This window comes from Neovison vison, chromosome 11, assembly GCF_020171115.1.
Source record: "Neovison vison isolate M4711 chromosome 11, ASM_NN_V1, whole genome shotgun sequence".
Classification (NCBI taxonomy): domain Eukaryota; kingdom Metazoa; phylum Chordata; class Mammalia; order Carnivora; family Mustelidae; genus Neogale; species Neogale vison.
In genome coordinates, this window is record NC_058101.1 from 89,305,033 (window position 1) to 89,311,032 (window position 6,000).

The window sequence follows — 6,000 nt, forward strand, 5'->3', positions numbered from 1 at the left end:
GTTGCCACACCCTGAGGAAGTACTTCCTCTTTATCCACAATTTTAGCAGGAGCTTTTGTGGTCTATTTTCCAGAAATTAACTCCCCTTCCAGTTATCACTCTGATTAATTCTGAGAGCCCCAGGGAACCATATCACATATTCTCCAAGGCAAAGTCCTCAGGTTTTCAGATTCTAGTAGACGCGCTTGCAGTCGCTCAGCAGCTGTGGCAGAATTGACCCTCACAAGTTTGTGGTCTTCTGAGAAGAACAGTCCTCCAGTAGAACTCCTCTGGTGTTCCCTTGATGGCCTTGGGGAGTATCACTACCCCACCTTATCCCCATACCACAAGTAGGACGGGGATGTAATTTTTTAAGAATTTCCCAAAGAGTTGAAGGTAATAGATACGTAACTCAGAAAGTACCTTACAACTGTGATTAGAGACCTGAAGATGGCTTCTTATGACTCTGTGTAGCCAGCAGTAAGGGACAATATAACTCCCGACACATAGGAAGCCCCAGATATTCATACCTCAGGGGTGACTGAGGAGAAATGTTCTCTTCTGTCCAAGCTGATTAGCAGAATGTCTGAGATGATCTAGCAACTTTATAGGTAGCCTCTTCAATCCTCACAACAACCCTATCATAATGATAATCACTACCACCATCATAATAATCCTTTTTACAGATGAGGAAAATAAGATCCAGAGAGGTTAAAAGTCATCTTCCTCAAGATCACAAAGCCAGGATTTGAAAAGTGTCTGACTCCCTCACTTCAGGGATCTAGAGACAACTAAAACTCTGATGGTGATCAGAACACTAACTTCAAACACTCGACTTAATGAAATTCTGACAGCTTCTTGAGTAAAGAAGACAGGAGGGAACCTTGCCACGAGGAAGAAGTCAGGTGAGAGAAAGCAGCAACCATATTCTGAAGGTTAGGAGCTGACTCTGAAATGGCACCTCCCATTGCAGACTTCCAAGTTACAGCAGTGTTAAGGTTGATGCTCTCTCAGTCAAGAGGAAAAGACATTCTTCCAGCTGCACAACTGCCCCACCTCCCCCACCTTGAGGCAGGAATCCCAGCAGATCCTAATACTGCATCCCCAGTACCATGTGCAGTGGGAAGGAAGAGAAAGAGAAATATTATTTCCACTATCCTTTAAAAAGCTTCCTTTCAGGTGCCTGGGTGGCTCAGTGGGTTAAGCCTCTGCCTTCAGCTCAGGTCATGATCTCAGGGTCCTGAGATCGAGTTCCACATGAGGCTCTCTGCTTGGCAGGGAGCCTGCTTCCTCCTCTCTCTCTCTGCCTGCCTCTCTGCATACTTGTGATCTCTCTCTGTCAAATAAACAAATAAAATCTTAAAAATTAAAAAAAAAAAAAAAGCTTTCTTCCCATTCTAAAGAAAGCCCGGTTTTACAGGTAAGCATACCATATTGTTAAGTCATGATTAAGCCATGATTCGTCTGATGGCTTCTGGCTTCGTGGCTTGGGCTACGAAGGTAAGTACATATATGACCCTTGAACAGTATGGGTTTGAACTGTGTGGGTTCACTTATATGTGGATCTTTCACAATAAATACAATACAGCACTGTCAATGTATTTACTCTTCCTTATGATTTTCTTAATGTTTTCTTTTCTCTAGCTTATTTTATAGTAAGAATACAGTATATAATACACATAACATACAAAATACATGGTAATTGACTGTTATTCGTAAGGCTTCTGGTCAACAGTAGGTTCTTAGTAACTAAATTTTGGGCAGGGGTCTAAAGTTATATGTGGATTTTAAACTGCATGGGGACTTGGTGCCCCTAACCCTCACTGTGCTCAAGGGTCAACATGCATATATATGCGTGTGTGTGTGTGCGAGCATGTATTTGTGTGTGTATACACACACAGTCAGAAATAAAGCAATAAGGTCAAGGTAAATTACTTGTCAGTGAGACAAGCAAGAATGTAAGTCTTACTCCTTAAAATACAGATGGCAATTTGCAGTTGCATTTCCTCTACATAATTAAATTCATGGCAGATGGTACAATTCTTTGCATTGTCATGTAGATTTTACAACAACTCTAAAAAATAACCATTTTAATGGCACATTACTTCATTTTATCTGCTATCCCAAATTATTTGATGCAATTGCTTCAAGATTCTACAAGCTCAACGACAATTATAGGGACACTTCCTGTAAAATTTATGAAGTATATGCTCAAGTTGAAGTCTAAGCTGAGAAAATGGAATGGCTTTAAGAGACTTTATTGCAGAAATCTCTATCCTAGCAACCATCTCTAAAGAGATGGATACAGGCCTAAGATAGCACACTTCCTCAGTCAGGGTGTAAACATGATTCTTAAAGATGTACAAATATAGCTGAATCAGGTATCTTAGCTCTGCCCTCTAGGCATAACTAAACTTGACTTCATAATCCTAAATGCTCAGACTAATTGCCAGGGAGCACCTTTTCAATAACAAAACTTCCAGACTTGCAGAACCATCACCAGCCAGGCAACCCTCCTGTCTAAAGAACATTGTCCATATGATAATAGAATCTGCTCTACCTAAACAACCTCTCCCAGGAAGTTCAACTTTCCTGAACTTTCCATATTCTGACCCAATCCAAGTTAGTGCTTTTGTTCATACATGATCTCCAGTCATCCTTTCATTGGTCAAGCTTATTAACAAATGGCAAATGGACAAAATCATATTTGCTGAGGGATTCTTACTCCATTCCCTGTACCTTTCCTTAAAAATCAATCACTTCCAATAAGTACACAATTATTTCATCGATCCCTTCTAAATATTTTCAAGTCTACTTTATTGTAACTACCACAATCATGTTTACCTTGATTCATCTTCTTTTTGGCCATCCTGATTCTGTTGTTTAGCTATAACCATCACAGCAAGGTGTCGGAAAGAATTTTAACCTAAGCCAAGACCACCTATCTCCAACATATCTCTTCCACAGCTGTGGTTCGGAGGCTCAAAGAAAGGCCCTGGGAATTTGATGATTATATTCAGAGTCTTTGAACTTTTCCACCTTCTGCTATCATAACCAACAAGGCTAAGTCTCACCCTATTCCCCTACACCGGGGTTCTCCTCACAGTCAGTACATACTGTGCAGATTTGTACAACTTTCCATTCATATAGACACAGACCACTTTGAGGAAGAAAAGAATTAAGTAAAACACTTCAGTTTTTCCTCCCAAAGGACTGTGGGTGTAATAGTTTGACTTACTCCTGACCCTCATGGCTGATTCTAAGATGCGATAACTGACTCTAACTCCCCAACTGTGTGAAGATGTTGGCCTATTTTCTCCCTGGTTCTCATTCCTGAATTTCTCTTGTAACCTAACATCCTGACTCACTGTTTTGGCTGAGTTTTCCATGCTAATTGGCAAGTCAGATCTCCTAGCCTCCCACAGAAAACATCCTGGTACCCACAGTTTACCCACATAGCTCTCTAGTCATATCATCAGCTGAAGCTGAACCTAAGCTGACACATTTCTCATTAAGTTTCCAGCAATGACCGGAACACTTGCTTTCTGATTTCTGCTTGCCTGGGAACTGAACTGCTTCCCAACTTGAGGAAGTTGTGTATATTTTTAAAAATCTTCTAATAGCAAATTTGTTTGCATGAAGCCTCATCTCACTCTGTTTTTCCCCATTTAAACTCTTCATCTGGATCCATTCCTCAGGGATGATGTTGGTGATATGTCCAGAAGAGAGTGTAGACAGCATCCCATGTGAAAGTGTGAATGAGTTTCATACTCCGAGGCTCCTTTGTTTCCATATATCATCCTGAGAAGGATTTGCTTAGGTAACAAGGTGGAGATGCTTTTCTTTGGAAGACTTTTCAGAGGTTTTCTTGTAAGAAAAGCAATCTGTGTGAGGAAAGAGCCCAGCTTTTTGAGGAGCACAGACCACAGGTGTCTAGAGAGCAAGCAATGACAAGGGAAGAGGCAGCTACTAGATGTTCTGGCTCCCCAAGGGGGCAGGGACAGACCACTGGCCTCATTCCCTTAAGGGGGCAGTGAAGCATGACTTTTTGAGAGATGGGAAATGAGGAGCCTGGGTGGGCAGGGTGTGTGTTAGTATTTAGAGGAATGATTTCAGAATGAGGCAAGAATTATTCCAGACCTGCTTGAGGGATTACAGAGCAAATGATAGAGGATTGATTGCGTTGTTTTGTTTGTTTCTTTCAGAAGTGAGGCTGTGAGCCTGTGCATTGGATACCCTTTAATGTTTTTCAGAAGACAAAAATAAAGCCAGAACTACATAGAATTACAGAATTACAATGTTTAATAGTAATGCACATTTTTGAGTATGCGACAGGGCAGTCTATCAGTTTTTGCTGTGTAGCAAATCACTCTAAAACTTAGTGATGTTATAAAACGAGCAATTATTTAACTCACAGTTCCATGGATTGTCAGTTTGGGGTGGGCTCAGAGAGGAAGTTTTGGCACAGCAGGACTCACATATACGTTTGTAGTAAGCAGCTGGCCAGGCTAGGCAATCGTGTTGGCTGGCCATTAAAATAGGTGGAAGGAGAGGGAGGGAGCACATGGGACACATGTCTCTCCTCTTGATGAGAAAAACTGAAAAGTCACATTGCTTCTCCCATCAAGAGAATAAAGTCTATTTCTCTATTCGCTGTATCTGGGCTGGCCTTATAGCTTACTTTTGCTGGTATAATATACAGGAGGCAAAGTCATTTCTGAGCCTAGGCCTCAAGAGGCAGTTCGTTTCTGTCCCTCCTTTTCAGCACTCTATCAGTTACCAATGAAACATTGATGAAATATAATTGAAATGTGAATTGCTTTCTGAATGGGAATGTGTGGGTCAAAGCTGGTTGTTTCGGGTACAGCATCAAACTTACAAAATATTGTGTTGCTTCAATGACTTAGCCAAAGTCAATATCACACTTTTTGCCCAACATCCATGAAGATAATATATTTCTTGAGAAATGACAAGTATTTAGGTTGGTATCCTTTTTGCTTTGACTATCACAGGCTTATTGTTCTCCTTTACTAAGACAGTACAGATTCCTTATGGAGGTGGCTATTACTGTGTGACTTGTAATCAAACAGGCTTTGAACTATGGGCATATGGAATTTCTACCCTAACTGAAGAAATTCATAGAGAGCACTCCTCTAAGATCCTAAGGAAAAGTTTGAATCTTGTTACCAGGGAAACAAGACAGGATGGAAACCTCAGAACCTGGCAAAAATCAACAGCCAAAGGAGAGATTTCTGGGGTTGTTCATGACCTCAGAGGCAGACAAACCATGGATAATGTCCAGAATAGATAGTGACTAAGAGAATTCCCATGGCTTCCCATCCCAAATGGAAGGCAACCACACAGATCAATTGGGAGAAGTGACAGCAAGATGCTTGACAAAGGAGAAACAAGTCAGGTCCAAGTGGAATATATTTATAGCCAAGGATGTCTGAATCATTTTGATATTCCCACACAGAGATGAAGTAGGAAAAGATGAGTCTCCAGAAGTCCATCAGGAGCAGGACATAGGAGAGAATTCCAATTCTAGAAGATGCAGTGGACTTTGAGAGCTAGCAATAATGCCATGGCTTCTGAAGTCAGACCCAACAAACAAGAACCTAATGGTGGAAATAATAAGGTTCTCCAATTATAACCAGCAAACATCCCACCCACAATTGACTTTCAAACTCTACACCTTCCTGTCCACCTGAGCCTCATTTTATAGACTATATCAACTAATTTGACTTCAGTAGGATGAGACAGGTCACAAACTGGAGAGATAGTTACCTCTGGCAATTCACAAAACTGGCCATGGATAGGCAATTAAAAGGCTACTTCCTTGGTAGTGTTCTGCTTCTTGAAATGAGTGTTGTTTATACAGGTATATAGTTTTTGAAAATTCATCAAGCTATACTTAGATATGTACACTATTTGTATGTATTATACATCAATTAACAATTTAAAATTTAAAAATAAAAGACTGCCTCCTAAATTCTTCTAACATTGATGTTTGGACTTTGC